This window comes from Crocodylus porosus, unplaced genomic scaffold (genome assembly GCF_001723895.1).
Source record: "Crocodylus porosus isolate Cpor-Errol unplaced genomic scaffold, CroPor_comp1, whole genome shotgun sequence".
NCBI lineage: Eukaryota > Metazoa > Chordata > Crocodylia > Crocodylidae > Crocodylus > Crocodylus porosus.
This window is the reverse complement of record NW_017728923.1, coordinates 3,008,478-3,032,580: the sequence shown is the minus strand read 5'-3', so window position 1 is coordinate 3,032,580 and position 24,103 is coordinate 3,008,478. Positions and strand designations below refer to the sequence as shown.

Sequence of the window (24,103 nt, the reverse complement as noted above, 5' to 3'; positions counted from 1 at the left end):
CCACGACATGGGTACTCTTGACCTTCTCACAATTGGGACTGTAGGTGCTACTGTAACATTACAGAATAAAACTGTCAAATGAGAAAAGGATTGTAAACAATAGTATCAAGCATTAATAAAGGAGGAAGAGGGATGGACAATTACTGTGCAATACATCTATTTCAATCTTAGCAAAATGGAACAAGTTTGGAGGGGGAGAAATTCTTGGTCCACATAGAGTTAAGAGTCTACTTGTTTGGTTTTGATTGCAAAATGAGGATCATAAATGTTAGAATTTTGATCTGTGAGTGGTATGGATGTATTTATTGCTCTCTTGATTGTTTCTTGTTCTCTTAATTATAAAAGGAACAGAATGGAGGTACTGAGACATTATAGTGATGAGTGCTATAGAAACGACTAGAAATAAATAGTGTAATATATTTGGATGTTATAGGGCATTTTATGGCATCTTCCAAATCATACAAACAAAATTTAATTCGTATTGGCTGCAAGTGAAAGGTAATAAGTAGAACCATTTCAAGTCACAAAAAAGTATTTAGTATGTTGTGACAGGAATCAGTGTTAGGCCTAATGTGTGCTTTCATGTTTTAATCTCTTTATTGGAATTTGGAGTCTTTCAACTGTGTCACCAGTTCAGATGAACCTGCTATGATAGTAGTGTCACCTATCTTGTAGGGAAAATGAGTACCCATTTTCAAATGAACACTTCAAAACCAGTCATGCTTGAAACTCCTTTATTCAACATCATTTTGATCTTTGAAAAGTGCAATAATTACAAAATGTTTATAAACATTTTCTCTGTGCTTGTAATTAATTCAGAAGCTGATGGGATACTTCATTTCTTCCAGATAAGTGTGTTTAGGAAGACTTAGAATCATAGGAAAATAGGGGTGGAAGGGACCTCACAAAGTCATCTAGTTCAGTTCCCTGCTCAAGGCAGGATCATCCCTGACTAAACCATCCCAGATAAGTGTCTGTTTAAGATGCTTTTGAAAGTTTTCAAGAATGGAGATTCCATAACTTTTCTTGGCAGCCTGTCCCAATGTTTGACCACCCTCAGAATCAGAAAGTTGCCTAAATTTCCTCTGTTGCAGCTTGAGGCTATTCTTAGTCTCATCCCCCATGGCCACAGAGAAAAGCCCATTTCATTCATCTCTATAATCCCCTTCAGGTATTTGAAGACTGTTGTCAAATCTCCTTATCAGTCTTCTTTTCTTCCAACTAAATAACCCTAGTTCTTTCAGCTTTTCCTTATAGATCTTGTCTCCCAGGCCCCTGATCATTTCAAGGGGCACTGAAGTACAATGCAATGCAGTCCCTGCCCTTACATTACTCTACCCTTGAAGTCCTCTTATAAAAGGGATCCATCTGAGGTAGGGTTTACTCCAGGGGCAGGCAGTTATTTCAGCTGGAGGGCTGCTTAACAAGTTTTGATGAGATGTTGAGGGCTGCAAGAGTAGCCCTGCCCTTTGACAGCTGCCCCACTCCCTGATCACCATCATGGAACCGGAAGTCCTGACCCCTGACCTTTGCCACCAGAAGTCCCTCCCCTTGTCCCTGAAAGTACTTCTTTTGGCGAGGGGGCTTGCTATCTTAGAACCAGAAAAAAACCAAATTATAGTCTAAAAATCAAACATCTACTACAATATACATTAATTCGATTTCAAAAATATTTTTGCCCTTATTTATATGTGTGTGCATAGTGTACATAGAGGTGATTGTATAATAGCTTAAAATGAAGTCTTACATGTATATATTGTGGGAGGGGTGTTCGGGGTATGTGTGGGTGGGCATAGGATTTGTGGGGGGCTGTGTGTGCGTGGGTATGTGTGTATATGGGGGAGGGTGTGGAAGTATGTGGGGTTTGTGGGGGCCACAGGTAGGTGGGTGTGGGTTTATGGGGGGTAGATTTGTGGGTTATGGGGTTTGTGAAGGGGTGTGGGTATGTGTGGGTGGGTATAGAGCCATGTAGTCCTGGTCATGCAGCCAGGAGCTGCATGGTGCTGGCCAGGCGAGGCTGGCTCCCAGTGCACCAGGCCAAAACCCTCTGCTAGGCAGAAGCTTCTCGTTGGGAGTAGGGGTGGGGGCTGGGTTGGGGCCAGGCAGGCCTTGCTGCTGCAGCCATTGGGTCCCTACCACCGCTGGGTCCTGCCACCGCCTTCTCCTACCACTGCCTCCTTGTTGGCTTTTAGACAGGCAGCCACCAGCAGGTAATAATTTTCTAAATTTTAGAGGCACCCTGCAGGCCAGATTGAATGGCCTGGTGGATCATATCTGGCCTGTGGGCTGTATTTTGCAACCCCTGGTTTACTCTGACTCATCAGCTCACAGTGCAACTCTCTTCACCTTGAGTGGCAGAAAATGCCCCCCCCACGTTTCTCTCAGCTTTTATCCTTTCAGCAGATAAGGCCCATCAGCAGATCACAGAACCCTGACTGGTGACTTCCTCACCATGGCAACTTCCCTGACAAACCAGTTCCTCTTGGTAGGAGCTAGCTCATTGTCTAGGATAACTGTATTTAAATAGAGAACTATCACCATTTAACAGTCCTCTGTCATATAGTCTGTGCTAGTCCTTTAGAATTTTGGCTCAGCCCACAGGTGCCAACCCTCAGGTAAAGGGCTTGACGTATGGTCTGCACTTGCAGACCAAGGACAGCATTAGTGCCTGAACTCTGTCTTGGCTTTGTGGGTTTAAAGCACCCAGGACGATTCAGTTGGGCTGGGTTCTAGAGAACAGTCTGGTGAGTGCCCAGGATGGGGAACTCAATCAGACTTGTGACTCCAGTACTATAATGTGCCTTCAGCTGAGATGAGGACATGTTCTTCTCCTCTGTTGCCTCTCCCTTTTCCCAGTCACAGCCTGCTTTCTCTTCAGCATTAGAATTTGGAGAAAAGGGATGGTGAGGATGTGTGACTGCTGCATTCAGCATTGTGAATATAAGTGTTATGGTAACATCAAATGTTGATCCACTCACATATTGGTCCTGGTGAAGGACCATGTTCAGTTGGTCCTGACAAGACCCAGACTAGTCCATTGTGAGGTGATCAGTCTTTCTGTGTAGCTTTCAAGGGACTGTTGACAAGCGTGGAGCATTCTTGGTATATTCTTTGTGTTTAGCGTCTGCACTGATGCAAAACCAGTTGCCATTTTTACGATAGATAAATATCATTGATAGAACAAAGATACTGGTGTTTACTCATTGCATTGAATGCTCCCCAGTAGCAGACCATCCCAGAGTCATAGCTTCCACTGAACTGTCCAGTTTTAAATTCTTACTCACCATAACAAGGCAAATGTATCATCTCCAGTCTTTTCAGCTCTGTAACAAAAACAGCCTTCACCCCTGCCCCTCAACTGCTTTCTCCAGCCCTTGTTACTGCCATGCCACCTACTCTCCAAGCTGGCACTGTGTTAAAAAGCAGAAAAGGCATTCCTGCGACTGGTACTGTTGTTAGTAATCTAACAAGGAATCTAGAAATGAATGACCCTGGGAAGTGAACTAAGATCCTTTCCCAGCTCTTACGGGTGGTCCCATCAGGGCTGTAATACAGGGCTTATACTCTCTCTGTTATCTTGATGAGCAGAGAGATTAATTCTCCAAAGCTGTCAGAACTGGCATCTTTCATCAAAACTATATTGATTTTTTTTAAATGCTGTTAATTAAAACCTCACATCAAAACAGAAGGCGTAGCCGTAGGATTGCCATGTCAGTTCTTTGATCGGTACATTTAAAACAAATAAAATTAAGCTGATGTGTCATGTATGTTGGCTTGTTAGATGTATCTTAATTAAGCACTGTGTCACTTTACTAGTCCTGGAGTGCTGGAATTGAAAGTGTTGGTAATGGGGAAAATACAAAGGGTAGTTTTATAGTTACACCTCAAACGATATGCAGTCATTTATGTTGGGATGGGTTAGGGCTTGGAATACCCTTATAATGAAGGTGCAGTCACTAAAGAGTAGCACAGATTGCCCAGTGGCTGTCAATGGAAGCTGACTAGGTGTATCTGTTGGGATGAGCTATTGTCATCATCTGGGCTACAATCTAAGGCTGAGATCAATAGAACCTGTGTTTAAGGTATGTTAAATAGTACTGTACCTGCACTAATTGTCTTAAAATAGGTCCTGCATCTCTGAACTTATGCATATAGCCATGCTGGTTCGTGACAGGATTTCCTTTCACGTCAAGCAAATTGCCCTTGCATTGTCTGCCCTTCTGTGCCTCCCCCACAACTAACTTCAGATCAGTGCCAGAGAAATCAGACCATCATTTAAAATCAAGGACAGCATGTGCCAAAGTAGCTAAAAGACTTTTAAGATTCAGGGATATAAATAGCTGTAGCAAAAAGTTTTCTTGGATGGCATTGACAATTGTGACCTTGCTGGGGGATTTGCTCCACATGCAGTGTGGATTGGAGGACCATCTTGGCTGCACAGAAAGCAGGGAACTCTCCAGCCATGCTCCATAGGGTATAATGCTACTGATAATCCTGGTGGGGCACATGAGGTTTGCTAACCCTGCCAGCACCTACTGTTGACAAGCATCTTCTGTCAGAGGCTGCACTGATCCAAGGGGATGTTTTCTAGGCTTGGGTTTATTTTACTTGTTATCCCTGGATGGATTCTCTAGCAGGGTGTGACTCGGTGTCATAGGCCAGGAAAGCCCGTCGGAATGTTTTCAGTATGAAAGAGACCAGATTCTACTTTAGTGGGAAGAAAATTCTTGGGGCAATTATCTTTTTAATGAATGATGATGAAAGACACTAGCTTAACCCCAGAGACTGAACTCCTGCATGTTTTCTGTTCTGTATTTATCCCCAACAGAGACAGTTCTGGTGCATCTCTCTCCCATGCAATGTGATACCTTAATTCTAATTATAGAAGTGATCCACAGTCCATTCAGTATTTGGATTCTCAGATGAGATTAGGAACACTGGGGCTCATTGGTGCCCATTGGGTTATTATGGCACAAACATCTACAGCAGGGATCAGCAACATTTTTTGCCAGGAGTGTCAAAAACATCCCAACCCAAACCTGTGCCTTGACTTGGCATGCCAGAGGCAGATGGCAGAGGAGCCGTGAGGGGTCTGGTCCTTGCTGCTGGCGGGCACGTGTGCACCTCTGGGAGGATGGCAAGCGAGGAGCTGGGGCTGCACTCCCCTGGCCCCTTCCCTGCTGAGTGCCGTGAAGCACATGTGCAGCCACCACGGAGCCACTGACAGGGCTCTGAACCCAAGTACAGCTATTTCCAGCTTGCCTACTGCCTGCTGCAGCTGCCCAGAGCCCCGGCCAGCTGTAGCAGGCAGCTAGGAAGCTGCAAACAGATGCATCAGGCTCCAAAGCCCCATCCAGGCTTCATGGTGTCAGCGACTGCATGCACACTTTGGGGCACACATCTGGGAGAGGGCCAGGGCAGTGCAACCCTAGCTTCTCCCCTGCAGTCTGCCCCAAGGCTTGCATGCAGCTGCTGCGACAGTGGGGCCTAGCAGAAGCTCTGGAACCCAGTGCAACTGTTTGAAGCCTCCTGGCTGCCTGCCACAGCTGGCCTGAGCTCTGGGCAGGTGCACCAGGCAGCTGGGAGACTGCAAACAGCTGCACCTGGGTCTGGGGCCCTGGCACCAGTTCCAAGGTGGTGGTGCTGCTACCTGCCACAGAACCTGGGCTGCTTGCAGCAGGGCTTGAAGCTTCTCCACTACCTGCTGCACCAGCAGCCTGGCCTCCATGACTGACGGCAGCTGCTCAGAGCTCATGTTCTAAGCCTGGAAATGTGGTGGTGAGGCCACTCTTGAATCAATCTTCATGGTTGCTGTTAAACATATTTGGAAACACTTTACCACAAAGGATGCTGCAGATGTGGCTTTACTGCTACCTTTTTGGGTTTGATGCATGTGAGCAGGAGTGGAGAGGTGGGCATGCTTGAGAATATCTTTCTCTAAACCTGTTGGTGACTCAGTGTAAAGAATTGCCTGGCTTAGGGCACCTCTAGCTACTGCTCAAGCAGTGGGACAAGATCCCTCCTTGTTACAGATGAATGCTGGGAAGTGGGATTGGTTTGAGCTCTGCAAATTAGGGAGTATAGCCAGTCCTTCAAATCAGTTTAGGTATAAGCTGTCCATCAGCACCAAAACCTTTTTGGTAGAGAGTGGTTACACACATTTCTCAAGCTCATTGGAAGAGCTATGTCTGCCCAGTTACAGTGCCTTCAACTTCCATGAGCTAGCAGGATCCCTGTGGCAACAAACTCATCTGGTTAAATCTTTGTTTTCCACTGTGGTGCTAGGCAAGGCAAGATTGAGCCATATGCTTTCAGCATTTGAATAAATTGGTATGGTTTTTCCTTGTTCATCCGCATTCACGATTTAAGCAGAGCTTGGTTTCTCAACCCTAAAACATTTTCAGACTTTGACACACTGTTGCTGCTGTTTTCGTGGGGCTGTCATTCCAGGATAGAATAATTTCTGGTTATGAGCTCAGCAGGATCTAGGAAGGAGACTGTGGGCATTAATCACTGTTCTTTTTTTTTCATTGACCATGCTTTTACAGCTGAGTTAGAATGGCCTACAGAGAGGTAGAAAGCTGTTTTATTGTTGTGTGAAGAAAGTATCTAAAGCAAGAACAGTAGTATGGTGGGAGTGAATGCAGATGATATCTGAATTGGGCCACCACTGTGTCTTCAGCAGCCCCTTCCTATTTGTGAAGCCAGAATAGTAAACTATGCAAAGCCTGACACCTGCTGATAAAAAAGGAATCAGATTTGCATGAGAGTAAGTAATGCTACCTCTGTTTCTTTGGTCATTGCTGAGACTGCACAAAGCATATGTCTGCATTCTCTGACATTCTTCTGCAAGGCATGACTGCCCCAAGTCAATAAAACTCAAGGAAGCACTGCTAAGAGCCCTCAGTGCTGAGCTCAGTGTCCCTTTGGTGTTCCTAAGATACACCAGATAGCTTTGCTCCATTCTAAGCCAGGCCATTCCTTTGTTATTGTTGTCGTGGGCTGTATACAGGTGGGACAGGGTATCTGAAACCTGATCTACAGACTGTCACTATTTTAGTCCTGTTTATTCCCTTACAGTTCTGCAGATACACCTCAGTCCTGATGTACAGAATTCCAGATATATCAGCCCTGTGCCATGCAGACTAATAGCTACACTGACTTTTGTTTTGGTGTGGAGGCGTATGTATAGGGGACAAGCTTGGGACCGCTCTGTCTGTTCAAGGGGATATTGGAGTTATTGGATAACAGAAAGGTCCAGCATAGGAAATGTATGTATAGGAACTTGAAGCTATTGGGATGTCTGCTGTCATTCCGTGGTGACAGTTATGTTTTTGGCAAAGATGACTTTACAATATCAGACAGTCAGCACCTTCAGACCCACTCTTGTCATTTCCAGCTGTGATGGGAAAGGAAAAATAATCTTGTTGTTTCTGCTAAGTTAAGAATTGTAGCAGGAATCACAGGTTTCCATGAACCTGTTTTAAGAAGTATCTGACCTTGTTTGATGTGGCTGTGGTTGAGGGGAAAGGAAAAGGAGGAGTATGACTTAGTGGTCAGGACTTGAGACTAGGAGCAAGGTCAGCTAGGTTCTATTCCTGGGTCTGGCACTGAATCCTGTGACCATGAGCAAACCACATGAATTACTACATGCCTCAGGTTGCCCATTTGTAACATGGGCAGCTGAATTCTAGAAAGAAGTGTTGTGAAATTTAACCAGTCAAAGCTTGCAAAGTGCTTTGGATCCTGGGAAGCATCCCTATTCAGGAAGGATCCCTATTCAGCAAAGTTCTGAAGCATATATTAACTTTAAATTACATGGAAATTAAGCACTTTCTTAAAGTTAAGTTCATATTAATGCTTTCCTGACTTAGGGGCTAAGTACAGTAATATGTATTTAGCATCAGGTCTGAAATCTAACAGCACTGTTAAGTCCACTCAGCCACAGCCTATATATGAGGGATTTCCACCCAATCATGGAATCTTAGAAAACTAGGGTTGGAAGGGACCTCAGGAGGTCATCTAGTCCAGTGGTCTCCAAACTTTTTTGATCACGCACTCCTATCAGTAAAAAATTTTTGAGTACGCACCCCTAATCTATGTATATTTATATTTGCGCACCCCTATCAGTAAAACATTCTTGAGCACGCACCCCCAATATATGTATATTTATATAAATATATATCTAAATAGAAGCTCTAATATTTTCTTCCCACAATCCAGTGGATCGTCTTGCACACCCCCTGGGGTGCGGACACTCCACTTTGGAGACCACTGATCTAGTTTAACCCCGGCTCAAAGCAGCACCATCCCCACCTAGATCATCCCAGCCAAAGCTTTGTCTAGCTGGGTCTTAAAAACCTCCAAGGATGGACATTCCACCACCTTTCTGGAGGTAACCTATTCCAGTGTTTTACTACCCTTCTAGTGAGAAAGTTCTTCTAAATATCTAACCTAAACTTCCTGCACTGCAACTTGAGCTCGTTGCTCCTTGTTCTGTCATTTGCCACCACGGAGAACAGTCTAGCTCCCATTGGTGACTCATGCCTTCTGGTCCTGGGAGGGCAGATCGCCGATCAGGGTGGGGGCAGGTCTCCCAGTGGCCAATTACCGCCTCCAGTGGAAGTGCCAGCAGCAAACTCAGAAGTGCCGCCGACTCTTCTCTTGGCGGCCCCACATTCTCAGAGGGGACACCAGCCGTTACCTCCCTTTTTCTGGCCAGCGAGGGGGGAGGGCATGTGCCCCACTGTGTCTTCCCTATACGTCACACCCCTTCAGGTGGTTGAAGGCTGCTATCAAATCCCCTCTCAGTCTTCTTCTGCAGAGTAAATAAGCCCAGTTCCCTCAGCCTCTGCTCGTAAGTCATGTGCCTCAGCCCCCAAACCATTTTTGTTGCCCTTTGCTGGACTTTCTTCAATCTGTCCACATCTTTTCTGTAGTGAGGGGTCCAAAACTGAACACAGTACTCCACATGTGGCCTCACCAGTGCTGAATAGAAGGGAATAATCATGTCCTTCAATCTACTGGCAGCACTCCTAATACAGCCTAGTATGCCGTTAGTCTTTTTGGCAACAGGGGCACACTGACTCATATTCAGCTTATTGTCCACTGTAACCCCAGCATGACTGACATATGCTCCCAGAGGCTGGTGGTGGTGGCAGCGTTGAGTATCATGGCAGTGGCAAGCAGCGGTGGCGGTGTTGGGGGGGCAGGGTTGGTGACCACCCACAGACACTGCCGGTAGTGTCGACACTGAGGGCAAGGGGGATGGCAACCACCTGTAGGCACTGCCAGCAGCAGACAGTCGCAAGGGGTACATCACCAATCCTGGGGTGCACGTGCACCCGCATGCACCCCCTACACATTGCCAATGACCCTCAGGTGCTGGACTTTCAGATATGTCCCTTTTTGTATCTGGTGCCTTTGATCAAGGGTGCTCTTGGTCAGGAGAAAGAGAGAGAGAGACAGGTTTTTGTGGTGTATTCTAATCATGCCTCATGCATTTTGGCTGTAGAGCTCAATGCATGCTATCACTCAGCTGCCAGATATGGTTCTGTTCTGGATTTTTTTTTAAATGTATATTTCTCAGAAGCAGCTTTCTCTGCCATAACTTTATACAGACATCCCTTTATAATCCTGGTGTACTATTTTCCTCTGATGAATCATATACTCATCTCTTTGCATGTATATTTGTGCATTTGTATTTTACCAAGTGGGAAGGGGCTGGTGGACTGTGCCCTCCACCCATTGAGTCCTAAAAATGTCCTCTCAGTCCTGCAGTATCCTGCTCCATCCTATTGCAGGATTTAGCAGGATACCCTGATTTATGCTGTACTTTTTTTATCTTGAATTGTTTCTGAGTATCTACGTAGATCATGAGAATCCTAATCATGGGTTTAAGTTGGATGTTAGGCATATTACTTGTTAAATTACTAGCAAAGGGAAATAATATAAAAAGCCCTCAGATTGGAAGTAAAACAGATTTATTAGCAGATTGTCAGTGTTTGAGCTTTATTACAATTTTGGACTTTGAGCTGAGTGTGCTCTGGCTCTGCAGGTGAGGGTGAATGAAGTGGGAATCTCAGTGGTCTTACTTCCCCAGTATCCCTTAGAAGCCTCAGACCCTTAGTAATCTTCTTAGAGCTTCCAGAATGATATCCTTCATCAGTTCCCAACCCAAAATCACTTCCTGGGACTTCTCTTCAGATATATTATATACAGATAAGGATAACAGAGTTGCCTAAATGGGAACTCCTTTGAGATAGCCTGCAGGAGGAGCAGGGGATCCTTTGAAGCAGGCTGAAGCACAACAGATGTCAGGAACAGTCCTCTGTATTCCAGGAAGAAGCTGTATGCAACAGTCCTGATTCTGGTTTCATTTTATACCAGCATAAGCACAAAGTAAGTTTGTGGATTTACCAGGAAAACCAAGAGCAAATATTAGCTTCCCATCTTTTGTCAATGGGGCAGAGATTTGCACATTATTTAATTTCACTGATGAGAAGTGGGTAGATACAGCATCTTATATATACTATGACTGAGGAAGAAGAGATAGTCATGGTATCTTATTAAAGTGGCACTCAGGGGAAAGGGTACAGCAACATTTCAGTAGTGCTGCAGAGCATTAATTATGTCCGAACTATGTGGGCCTCCTCAGCCTTTCATTGTTTCTCGGAATATTTTGTATGTGTAGAGGGGAATTTGTGGAAGCTGGGTAGAAATTCTTGGGGGAAATCCAGTGTTGGGATAAATGGAAACATGTGTTCTTTAGGAGCGGGGTACAGGACTGGTGTGGTTTGGGGTCCAGCAGGACTTAGGGAAGCAGGAGGTACTGTGAGGTACAGTTAGATGGCATGTGGTTAGCAGCTACAGCTGGTCAGGGAAAACTGCAGCTGCTTGCCAGTGAGCAAATACAGGTGGTTCAGTGCTGTCTGGTAGGGCCTGGACTGGGGTGGGTTGAAAGATAAATGGAGAACAGAGGGGAAGGGCCACCTCTGTCCTGAGAAGAGCTTATAGCAGAATGGAAAAACTGTAGCCCTTTGATCTTGCAGCGGGTTAGTGGGGTGTTAGGATTCCAAGATCTGTTAAAACCACAGGGCTGTGTAGTGACGTACTTCCTGATTAAATGTAAATTTGAGGTCTTGCATGTGTGTACAATACTACATGGGTTGGGTGCATGCATTTTTTGCCTATAGACGAATGGAACAGAAAATCAACCCTTGTGGATTTCTTAGCATAGTATTTTTGCATTATTTCAAAGGGACATTTAACTTTGGGCTTCTCTGTTGTTTTGCTTTTTTCACAAAAGCTGCCGTAGAGGTTACAACTGTAAACACTCAGTCAGGAAATGCAAAAAGGAAGGTTCTCACTCAGCAGCCTACACTGCATGCGGCAGATGTTCTAGATTGCTGGTTATGCTGTTTAATATACTGTGGGTCCTATTTTGCTTGTAAATACATCTGATTTTGTGCATAATTTGGTAACATTTACTGGTGTAACTAAGGTTACTCCCTTTGTGCAATGTGGGAAAGCTGTTGGTTTAACAGTGCTGTTTCCTCAGTCTATTCCCAACCAGGGGGCTGTGGCACCCTGGGGTGCCTGGAGATCCTTTCAAGGAGGACGGAGGGAAGAGTGCTGCAAAATATTTAGCACTAAGTGTGCCAACATGATTGACCAGATAAATCCAGGGTTCCCACATAGAAATTCACAGTGCTAAAAACATCCTGCCCTGCCCTGCCCTGAGGAGTTCTCTGCATCAGAAGAACTGCTCTAGTGTTTCTGGAGTCCAACAACAATGAAAACCAAGAGCTGGCATTTTCTAGAGGCGCCTCCCGCCATATCCTCTGGTGCCTTGAGTCCAAACAGGTTGAGCAGCTGGTCTAAGTGCTCTGCCATGTGCCGCTGAACTTAAACCGCTGGCACCCGGGTGATGGGAGAAGCCGCCTTACAGGGTTCCCTTCACGGGAGGCAGGCGGCCGGGCAGCCGCTTTTCTCCCCGGCTGGCTTGAGTGAGACCCCTCAGGGCGAGGCCTGCTCGCATGCCCTTCTCTGACCTGCCGACTTTGCCCTGGCTGGGGGCAACCTGGGCCCAGGATCCCCACTCCTGTGCGACCCTCGCCCTTCCCTGCCAGGCCAGGGCCAGGGCCGGGAGAGCCGCGAGCCGAGGGATGGAGCCCGCGCCGCCCCCCTTGCCGGCCGGGGCAGCGCCTGCCCCCTGATGCGGGCGAGCCCAGCGCCGGCACCTCCTCCAGTCCGCGCGGGGAAGCGGCGTGTGGAGCCCGCGGGGACGGGCCCGGCCCGGCCCGGCCCGGCAGCTGCCCCGTTCCCTGTGCGCAGAGTGCAGTCGCCAGTTTCCTGCCTTCCCGCCCAGCTCGGCAGCGGGAACATCCCGGCCGGGAAGCGGCGGAGCAAGTGAGCCAGGCGCTGGAGCAGGCAGGGAGGGAGGGAGACATGGGCACTGCTTTAAAGCGCTCGGTTATTTATTTATTTATTTAGTTTTAACTGTCGCTGCCTCTTTTTTTTTTTTTTTTTTTTTTTCCTCCCGAAGAGGAGGGAGGATCGCACACGCCTGCCACAGCAAAGCTGGAAAGGAGAGTAGGGTGGCATTTCCTAGTGGGTCTGCACCTGAAGTGCTCATGTGGCTGCCCAGCTGCTCCAGCCAAAGGCAGATTCTTCTGGTCATGGTAGGGTAACTCCCTGTTTCCTTTCTCTGCCATTTAGTTTTTTCTTTGAGTTCTGCCCCCCGGTCCATCCCAGTGCACTCACTCCCTGCAATAGTCCGTGCTTTGCAAAATAGCTGCTGGCTTCCGCACTGTCTTTTTTCCTCTTCCACTTGGAGTAAGTAGCTAATTGGATAGCAAAACATTAACTGCAGGGGTGGGATTACTTAATGCTCTTGTAATGCTGTTTTGCTGGTCAATTTCAGCCTTTTTGCATGGAAAGAATCTGCCTTAAGAGTCTCTCCTCCAGTTGTCAGAGCGGGGTAAGAAAGCAGAGCTCACGGGGCACACTGTGCTCTAACAGCTTTCTTCTTTTGAGGTCTTTAGTTTTAAGAAAGGTTTCATTGTCTATATAGCTAAATTAGTTTGGTGGTAGATTTTGCTCCTTTGAATGATATATTCAACAGGTCTGTTAATAACTGCAAGGCATTGTTTAGCACGCTGGGGGGTTTAATTCATCTGACAGGTTAATTCTGTTACTGGGGCTTAATTTTTTTAAGGGATTTTCTTAGAGAATGCAAGGTTTGCTGAGGAAACATCTCTGGAGTTAGTGTTTGCTTTCACTGGGCAGGCTTTCATTCCTGTGGTTGCCTGTGACATTCCTTTTTATTCAGGGTGCTTTTGAGGAGAGAATTGCGGATTCCAAAGTGGTAAAGAGTCAGTGCACCTTATATCTAGGGTATTACAGCCTTCAGCTTTATCTGGTTCCTTAAAGGCTTAAAAAAAATCAGATAGATGCAAAAAATAATCCATCTAAGAGAGGGTCAGGGTAAGTTCTTAAGTGGCATTGAAACAGCAGAGATACCTTCCCATTGTCTGAAAGAGGCCTTGCCTTGATTTAAGCAAGAGCATCTTTATACTTCCTTTTAAAGTGGGCAGAGGGAGGGGCAGGGTCTCAGCAAGGCTCAAGACATACCAGAGGGAGTGTCTTGGAGTTGGTACTAGAAGCTAGGTATATGCTTAAAATACCTTGTTGAATAGAGGTCCAAAGCAACAGTCAATCAGTTTGCACCTCATGCTTCAAGTCATAGGGGTGGCTTATATTTTTGTTCTCTTTTGCTGTATCTGGCATGAAACAAGTTCTAGAGAGATTGTATCATAGCAGCAAGGAATTTCTTATCCTTTTTTTTCTCCCCTTCCTAGACTTCTCTTTAAACCAGGGGCAGGCAATTATTTTGGGTGGAGGGCCACTTACCAAGTTTTAGCAAGCTGTTGAGGGCCGCATGAGTTACCCCACCCCTTGGCAGATGCTGTGCCCCTGGTCACCATCTTGGGACCAGAAATCCCGCCCCTTTAACCTCTGACCTCTGCCACCAGAAATCCCTCCCCTTGCCTCTGGAAGTATTCTTTTGGGGAAGGGGATTTGCTACCGGGGGGGGGGAATTTATATACTAAAAATCAAATACCCATAATCATATATTTTAATTTAAAATATATTTTTGATCTGATTTGTGTGTGTTTGTGCTATATATGTAGAAGTGATTGCATAAAAGCTCAAAATGCAGTCTTACTTGTATATTGTGTAGGGTTTGTGGGGAGTTGTGGGTGGGTGGGTATAGGGGTTTTTGGGGATGCATGTGTGGGTATGGTATTGGAGGTATGGGAGCCATGGGGTGCAGAGCAGCTGGCAGGTGGGCAGGAAAGTGGGGATAGTGACGCTGGGGGGGGTGGGAGTGGAAGTGAGCAGGCATGCAGGACCGCAGGGGCTGGCAAGGGTCTATGGCAGCGGTTCCCAACCTTTTTATACTGTGGACTTGTAAATTAAATTTAAATCTGTAAATTTTACAGTTTGCATGTTTACATTTAATTGGGGGGGGGTTGCAAGGATTGGATGGGGTTGGGATACTGGGGGACCCTGGAGGGGAGGGGGCTGCACAGGCTGTGGCCTAGGGGGACCCAGTTGGGGCTGCTCAGGAAGAAGGGGCTCTGCTGTCTTTTTCCTAGGAGCAAGCAGCATTTCCCTGCCCACATCCCCCTACTCCCAGCTGCAGGTGGGGTGGAGAGTCCTGCCTGACCTGGTGCGGGCCCCAGTGCACAGGCAGCACCTTACCAGGCTTAGGCATGCCAGTGAGCATAGGATGGGGCACACAGATCCAGCTGCCTCCCTCTCGAGGCTGCCTCGCTGCCTGCACATAACTACCAGTGGTGGAAGCCATGGCTTCTGTCTGGCTGTCGCGCACCAGCTAACTCCCAGCCCCCCCCCGCCCCAGACTTGTGGCACAGGCGGGGATGACTGCATGCAGCCCTGACCCCACATGCCCATCTGGGCTGCGCAGCAGCAGCAGTGGGGAACAAGCTGTTGCTCAGTGCAGGGGGGGGAAAAGCAGCCAGTCCCCCTCCCGCTGCTCCCTGCGGCAGCCACTCAGAGCCCACCTGGGGCTGTCCTGCCTCACCTCTGTATCCCCGCCACCCATGAGACAGTGGTGGCAATGGAGAGCAGGCACAGGCAGCCCCGTGTAGGCTTCAAGCAGATGCCCCAGGGAGCGTTGGCGGCAGGAGGGGGAGGAGCTGCTTTTCCCCCATGCTCAGCTGCAGTTTGTTCCTCGCTGTCACTGCCAGCCTGGGCCCTACACTGGCTCCTGGCTTGCCCGTTGGGCTGGGCGGGAGTGGGGCATGAACTGCTGCTGGGGTGGATGAAAGCAACCCCCACCTCCTTGCCACTGCTGGGCAGTGTTTGCTGGGGGAGCCCACACCACGCTAGACTCTGCTGTGGCTCCTTTGCCGCTGGCTCTGTGCTGCCCAGCGCAGCTGCTGTACACGACCACTGCTGCCACGCTGGACAGCATAGAGGTAGCGGCAAAGGAGCTATAATGGAACCTAGCGCAGAGCAGGCTCTGGCAGGCTGCCCAGCGACAGCAGAAGGGGAGGTGCTTTTCTTCCGTACTCAGCTGCGGTTTGTTCGTCACTGCCGCTGCCATCCTGAACCATGTGGTGGCTCCAGGCTCGCCCAACGGGCCTGGCGGCAGCAGGACATGAAGTGCTGCTGGGGTGGGGGAAAAGTGGCTGCTCTCCCTCCCACCACTGGTGGAGCCCACACGAGGCTGCCTGTGTCCATTCTCTGTTGCCACTGCCCCATGGGCAGCAGGGACATGGCATAGAGGCAGGACAGCCCTGTGTGGGCTCTGGGCAACTGCTGCAGAGGGTGCTGGCAGGGGGAGGGGCAGGGGCCACTTTTTCCCTACGCTGAGCAGCAGCTTGCTCACTGTCACCACCACTGCTCAGCCCGGACAGGTGAGTGCGGGGCGCATGGAGTCCGGGCTGCTTACAGTTGTCTCTACCTGTGCCGCAGGGCTGGGAGCGAGCAGGCACGCGGCAGCCAGGTGGGAGCACAGGACCTGCATTGGTGTTCTGGGGCCAGTGCCAGCAGGGCCCAGAGTGGGTGGCATGAGCGCAGGTCCCAACTAGCTGGGGTGCTGCAGAGCCAGGCCAGCTCCCCTCTCTTCCAACTGGCACAGTGCAGCCTGGCTCCACAGACCCCTGCCAGCCCATGCCCCATGCTTCTACCAGTGTTGGCCCCGCACTCCTGCACACCCACCCGCTTCCACTCCCCCTGCTGCCACTTTCCCCACCTTCCTGCTCGCCCCTCACCCCCTTCTTACCTGTATTTCCTGCTTGGGGCAGGGAGGCGCAAACAGCCTCATGGTCCCAGGCCAGAAGCCCCTGCTAGCCAGGGGTTTCTGGCGGGGCTGGGCAGGTGGGGTTATGGTAGGAGCCTGCTGGGACTTCATAGTTTCATAGTTGGTAGGGTCGGAAGGGACCTGAGCAAATCATCAAGTCTGACCCCCTGCCATGGGCAGGAAAGGATGCTGGGGTCAAACAGCCTGGCTAGGTGATTGTCTAGCCTCCTTTTGAAGACCCCTTGGAAGTTGGCTCCAGATCCCAACCGCCCTGACTGAAATAGTGCTTCCTGATGTTGAGCCTGAACCTACTCTCAGTCAACTTATGGCCATTATTCCTAGTTACTCCTGGTAGTTCCCTGGGGGAACAGGGTCTTTCCTGTTCCCCGCTGGTCCCCCTTGGTAAGTTTATAGATGGCCAACAGATCCCTTCTCAGCCTTCTCTTGTGAAGGCTGAACAGCTTCCCCTGGGTCCTACTGCTCCTTACTGCTGTGGTCTTTGACAGACAGCTGGGGCAGATAAATATTCATTTTCTAAATTTTTTTAGGGGCCCCGTGGGCTGGATCCAGCTGTATTTTCCCCACTCCGCCTTGAACTTTCTCCTGCTCTTGAGTTAGTGCATTTAAGTAAGGAAAGAATTATTTCTCTCTCTTGTTCGCAGTCAGTATTGTAAATATTTTTACTTCTTTAGAACTAGTAACCCTAGAAATGATCAGTGAAGGTTAGGAATGCTGCCTTTAAGCCTGGATGTTCCTTAGTTATATTGCCCTCTGTTTCTCTGCTTAAAGATTATTGTTACTAGAATAACAATAATCAGTGCTACTAGAAAATCTTCAATGTTTTAATGATGGTGTTTGAGAAATGTAGAACTTCCTCAGCAGCCTTCCTGCCTTCCCCCAATGGTAGTGTTGTCATTAGATCAGAACTCTCTCTTTAGCCTCCCCTCATGGAGCTCAAGTTGGTTTTTTAGCAATGGCTTTTGCCCAACTTGCGTGCATAACAGCAAAGAGGCTCGTGCCAAGAACATTCTTGGGTAGTGTATTTTAAAAGCTTGTGTGCAGGTGTCTGTGTCTAGTTGGAGTTATGAGAAACTGACATTTTCCATCATCTCCATATAGAAGGAAAGAGAGAAAACATGATCTTTCTCATACAGCCAGCAGGGATCAGCCACATGTTTCCTAGAAACAGGAAACCTGCTGTGTTAGATGTGGCTGGGCACTTTGCACTGGAGAACATATCACTTGCCTGTCGGCATCAAGCTGCTATGGTAAAATGGGATTTAGGGAGAAGGGCCAAAGGGCTTAAGCAAGGTTAACAAATCTTGAGGAGAAACTGTAGCTTTGAGAAGAAAGTGATGTGACCTTCTGTGCATTTTCCCTGGAATGAACAGTTCCCTCAGGCATGAAGCCCTAGCATCCTGGTACTGGGCAATAAAAATGGCTGCTGACTTCTATGTTAGTGAGGAGTATGTTGCATTTTCAGTATTAATTCAGGTGAAGACTCATGTAACTGTTAATGTTGTAAATGTTCCTATAGGATAATTAAACCAATAGACAGAAAACAGTACTGCTGTCCCCATAGCAGAAGAGTGGAGGCAATCAGGATTTTAATTATTTGCTCTGTACTTTCAGTGAGATAGAACTTGATAATAAAATTATTTTTGGTTTTAACTGCTTAATTTTGAGGAAGCCCACTGCCGTCATCTGTGTAAGTGCTGTTGCTCTTTTCTAAGTTGTCTATGTTGCCACATCACTGAAGTTATGGATTTGCTATACTATAGTTGAGGTTATTGAATGGACATTAGTGTAGTTGGTCTGCAGTAGTCTGCACTTTTAAGTGGTGCAAGAGAATATTCATCCAATAGACTGAGGTAGTTTGCTGTGTTATTTTAAAGTTAGGCAGCAATCGGGGCAGGGTGATTCTTCAGCGAATAACTGGTTTAGAGAGGCATATGTAGGCAACGGCATGCTTTGTCAGGTACTAAGATTAGACTGTAAGCGGAAGAACAGCCCTGCTGACCTTGCCCCCCCCCCCACCTTCCATCTGCTCTGTTGCTGCCACCTCCAGGGAGCAGGGCAGGAGCTGTTTGTAAGCCAATCAGAGCGCAAATAAAGGATTACAGACAGACAGACAGATGGACTTAGGCTTTTATAATATTAGAATTTTCTCTCCTATTTTGACCCATCTCTTCTCAAGAGACAAGGTTTTCTTGCTCCACAAGCTGATCTCCAGCTGAATGTGTTTAATTTTTTCCATTCTCCCCAAAGGTTAAGTCGAGGATTAAGTCAGAATATAAATTCTTGGGCATAAACAGTTCAAGGGAGATGGAGAGTTGGGGTAGGATATATATCTGAGCTGTGCCCCGTCATCCAATTTATGCATATAATCCACCTCCTTGAATGTACGCTTTGTCACCAGAAATATGCTGGACATCCAAGTAGGGTTGAATCAGAACTTCTTTCAGAGCTGGGTTCATATTGCTTCTCTGTGAGACGCCACAAGTGTCCTGGAGTAACATAAGTGGTCCCAGTCAGCTGTCTCTATTAAAATGAAGTTACTTGAGACTCACAAGAGAAGTGGATTTAACTGCCCAGTGATTATGCATAGAGTAGGCCTTGCCTTTTAGCCAGAGGCTGATAGGGGAGTTGGAGAGAGGGTAAGCCAAGCAGGTCCAAGGGGTACCATGGCTTCTGTTCAGTGCCTTGCAAACAGCAGTACCAGCATTAATTGGATGTGGTTCTTCACAGTTTCACAGCTGCTTGGTAGGAGTCCTAGGATCATGGGTAGAACTGATGAAACCTTTTTGAGTTTCATTTTTGCTACTGGATAAAGCTAGGAGTATTAGCAAAAGCAACAAAATTGTATGTAGACCTACAAAGACAGAATGGCATCAGGTAGTATTTTCTTCTTGTTCCAACATGTTTATTTTCCATCCTCAACCAGAAAGGTCAGAAATGTTTTCTTCTCAATGAAAGGTTAACTTTTGCAAAAATTGATGGCTTAGTTTTCTTTGTTCCCCTGTGCCAACTTCTCATTTGTCAGTCACTATTACAACTGCATTTTTCAAGCCTTGAAACTGTGAATTCTGGTTTCAAAACTAAATGACCTCCACAATTTCTAGTGCCCGATGAAATCAGTTTTTGTGAAAGAGAATTGTCAGCCCTTGGGTTTAATAACTCTGCTTCAGGAAATTCATCTGTAGGATGAGGATGGCACAGTTGAAAGGGGAATTAATGGTATTTAAGGATTGTGATTTTTCTGCAGGTGGTTGTTTTAGGTGTATATAAAAATGGTAGCAATTAACTACTGTCATTATTGAAAGCTTGTGGGGAAAGATTTAAGAGTGGCAATTGGAAAAGCAGTTTGGTGAAAAATGAAATCTAAGAACTGAGAACAAAAGCAAAGGACAGCTGGTTATGAGGGCTGAATGTCACTGGGGCATGGCTTTGAAATATTCTGCTGTATTCACAAAGGTGGTCCTTGCGTATCAGCCCTAAATCAGCTGCAAGTCTTCACCTCCTATTCTCCATGCAAGGAATGGCTTCAGCTGTAGAATTTAAGAGGATGCCCTGACAGATTATTTCCCTCTATAATTGATTTTCCCCCTCTCTCTCTAGAGGAGCTAGTCTCTATTTGTCTGACCTAGTCTGGTACTCAGTCATCTTCCATCCCCTCGGTTCTGCTTGGTTTAACTTTTTTAAAGGACACAGTAAAATGAATGCCCTCCCTTTACTGGCACTGGTATTGGCATTGCAGTGAAGCATCTCCTTGACTCCAAGCATTTGACAAAGAGAACAGGAAAACTATTGAAACAGCAGATCATCCTTATTAGGCCTGTGCAAAGCAGCTAGTATTCACTTCAGATTCAGCCAGTTCGGGGGACAGTGATTGGATTCAGTGATTCGAATCACTGTACCAATTTGATTCTTTCGAATCAGCCAGGCCAGGCCCATCCCCCACCTGCCTCAGCTTCTGGCACTGTTTAAAAAACCAAAAAACAAAAACCCCCCAACTTGGCAGGTGCTGCTGGGCGGGGGGCAATCCCCATGCCCCCACCATGGGCGCCCTGCCTGGGCCAGCTCTGACCCCTTAAGAAGACCTCCCCCGCACCTCCCCGAGACTCACCACTCCTGGTAGCAGGGGGTGATTCTCCACTGCCCCGTACCACGTGGGGGGCTCTGTATGAGACCCCCAAGGCTGCTGCAGGAGTGGTGAGTCCCAGGACTTTTCTCACATTTTTTTTCTTAAAGGGCCAGAGCTGGCCTGGGCAGGGCATCTGTGGGAGGGCTGGGTAAGTGGTGGGGGGTGGGATCTGGGGGCTCATACAGAGCCCCCCATGCAGTGGGAATCACCCCCCCACCCAGCAGCACCTGGTGAGCACCAGGGCTTTTGTTTTAAAGTACTGAGTGGGGGCAGCCATGGAGGTTGGGGTTGGCTGGCAGAGGTCCCCCCTCCCCATTGTTCCCTCTCCCAGCTCCCTCTTTCCCACTCCCTACTTACCAGCTTAGAGTCAGCTGCAGCTCCCTGCTGCAACTACTGGGGAATGCCTGAATCATCAAAGCTATCTGAATCTTTTCTGAAGATTCAGAGAGCTTTGAATCGATTTGGACCTTTAAACTGGTCCCCTGATTCGATTCAGATTCGGAGATTTGGCCCCTGAATCGGGCTGAATATCCTCCAAATCAAATCACCGCTCGAAGCAAAGCCCTAATTGTTATGTATGGCTGCCCCTTTCTTTTTGATAATTCCTAGTGCTCTTATTGCCCTTCCATGCATTCTGTCTGCTATTTGGTTTCTTATTCCTTTTCCTCCCTAGATATCAGTAATAGGTTCTGATATCCAAAGTGCTCTGTGAGCTGCACAGTCATTGCACAGCTAGTGTCTACTAAGTACCCTGTAAAGTGCTCTGGGGTCCCTGGAATGTAGAAAATGTAACATAAAACCCTGTTCTTATTCCATTTCATCTGCAGAACGCATCTGGCTGCAATGTCTCCTAGAGGTATTTAGTGCTTGCTTGATGGAATAGCATCGTGGCTATGGCATAAGAGTCATCTGCTTGTTAGAGCAACAGAAGTAGCCCTGGAGAGAACTGTACACTCACATTACCCTATGGGCTGTAAAACTTCACAACAGTGGCTGCCCGTACTGCACTATTATTTATATGGCATTAATGGCATGCAAGGGAGTTTGCACGATTAGTCCCTTTGGGCTACTTTTTTGGTTCTGCCACTTGTGAACCAGTTCCCTTTTCTCTGCAACATGTTGCTGCTTTGATGAAAGTGGAGGGCTGCAGCTCTTTCTGGGACTGTATCAGATTGCTACAGCAAAGCAGCTTCTATTCAGAGTTGCTGAGAAGGAATTTTGAGCAAGTGGCATCAAGAATCTTGAAGGGTAAAAGATTTTACTGCAGCTGATTAGCTGAGTGCTAAAGCATCTTACTTTTATTACCTCATTTTCCTGTCTGTGTCTCTGCTTGCTCATTTGTCTTATGGGGCTTTTTATTTTTTAGGTTGTCAGGTCTTTGGGATAGAGGCTTTGTCAGTGTGTGCATATGTGCGTGCCTAGAAAAGCAAGTCTCCTACTTAGTTAAGGCCTCAGATCTGAGCTATTGCTGTAAAAATGCTGGGGGCTGACATCTCCCAGTGCACACATACATGGGTGGATCTAGGATTTTGAAAAGGGGTGCGCAGATAGTGTGGTGCATCATCACATATAGCACAATATATACTTTTTTCCATTTAAAAAGAACTATAAATTTTACTAATATGTTGGGGACCTGCAGCTGCATTTCTCAGTTTAAGATCAAAGCAAAAACAAATAACTTTATTGGAATGTACGTTAATATGCTATATCATCTATTATGTATAAAAGCACAACAGACTAGGCAAAAAATAATGAAAAGATATTGTTTCATCAGTCCTCTAATCATCAGAATTAAATGTATGTCTCTTCAGATTAGTAAAACAAATCTAGCCTTGAACATCTTGACAGTGCATTCAGTGCTTCACTGAAAGTTATTTCCACACCTGAGTTAACACCTCCAGACTAGAGTTAGAAACAGTCTGCAGGGCTGTGAAATAGGAGCTTCGTTACCAGCAACCACTAGCAAATAGCAAAAAAAAGATAGCTTAATTTGTGGAATATTAAGAGAGAGGGTTGGTAACATGTGGAATGAAAGGTATAGAAGGGATAATGGGCAACAAAGTCCATTGACTCCTTAAATGCTGCCTGAATAGAAATGCTGCTGCTACTGCCTAGTAATTGGTATTAATCTTTGAGGGGAGCAGGAATCAAAGGTGGGGGTACATCTCCCCATGGATCCACTCCTGCACACATACAGAACAGGCCAGACTGATTTATATGCAACTGAGTAGTGTTGTTTGTGATTAGAAGTAGTGTGAGATCTGCTTATGAATGATTGATTGTCAGCTAAACTGATGCCCTGTGTAGTTACAGCAGTAGCTCTCAACCTTTTTAGACTTAGGGCACCCTTTGAAAAATGCCAGTGTTTAGCTTTTACTCGTTTTTAACTGGAAAATAAGGGTGTGAATTCTTCTGTTGCAAGGAACAGAGGGGAGAGGGGAGAGCCACAAGGGTGATGTTGTGGTGGGGGTCTGCTATCAACCCCCAGACCAGGAGGATGTGGTGGATGTAGCTTTCTTCAAGTTGCTAGGGGAGTTTCTTGATCACAGGCCCTGGTTCTCATGGGGGACTTCAATCACCCTGACATCTGCTGGGAGGACAATACAGGTAGGCAATCCAGGAAGTTCTTGGAGAGTGTTGGGGACAACTTCCTGGTGCAAGTGCTGGAGTGATCAACTAGGGTCCATGCTCTTCTTGACCTGCTGCTCACAAACAGGAAAGAATTGATGGGGAATGTAGTGGTGGATGGCAACTTGAGCAGCAATGACCACAGATGATCGAGCTCAGGATCCCGAGGAAAGGAAGGATGGAGAGCAGCAGAGTAAGGACCCTGGACTTCAGAAAAGCAAACTTTGAATTGCTCAGGGAACTCGGGGGCAGGATATTCTGGGAAGCCAGTCTGAGGGGAAGAGGAGTCCAGGAGAGTTGGCTGTACTTCAAAGAAACCTCACTGAGAATGCCGGAATAAACCATCCTGATGTGCAGAAAGGCTAGGAAGTATGGCAGAAGACCAGCTTGGCTTAGCAGGGAACTTTCAGTAAACTAAATCGCAAAAAGGAAGCTTATAAGAAGTGGAAGCTCGGACAGATAACTAGGGAAGATCATAAGACATTGTTCAGGCATGCAGGGATGAAGTTTCATAGTTTCATTGTTGGTAGGGTCAGAAGAGACCTGAGCAGATCATCAAGTCCGACCCCCTCTCATGGCAGGAAAAAGTACTGGGGTCAAACGATACCAGCAAAGTGTTCGTCTAGCCTCCTCCTCAAAGACCTCCAGGGTAGGAGCCAGCACCACTTCTCTTGGAAGTTGGTTCCAGATCCTAGCCGCCCTGACCCTGAAGTAGTGCCTCCTGATATCTAGCCTAAGTCTACCCTCTGCCAGCTTGTGACCGTTATTTCTAGTCACTCCTGGGAGTGCTCGGGGGAACAGGGACTCCCCCAATGCCTGCTGGTCCCCCCTGACTAGTTTGTAAACAGCCACTAGATCCCCCCTCAGCCTTCTCTTGTGGAGGCTGAACGGGTTCAGGTCCCTTAGCCTCTCCTCATAGGGCCTGCCCTGCTACCCCCTGATCATGCGAGTGGCCCTCCTCTGGACCCTCTCCATGTTGTCCACATCCCTCCTGA

The 24,103-nt window shown here is 47.2% G+C and overlaps 1 long non-coding RNA gene across 1 annotated transcript; it reads right to left on the bottom strand.

Moving 5' to 3' along the window:
• Positions 1-8,936: 8,936 nt before the first annotated feature.
• Positions 8,937-17,031, bottom strand: LOC109313551. Its single transcript, XR_002102078.1, has 3 exons — positions 17,021-17,031; positions 16,845-16,846; positions 8,937-9,108 (listed from the first exon to the last, which is right to left on the bottom strand). It is a non-coding gene; the product is annotated as an uncharacterized LOC109313551 (long non-coding RNA).
• Between the last annotated feature and the right edge of the window lie 7,072 nt (positions 17,032-24,103).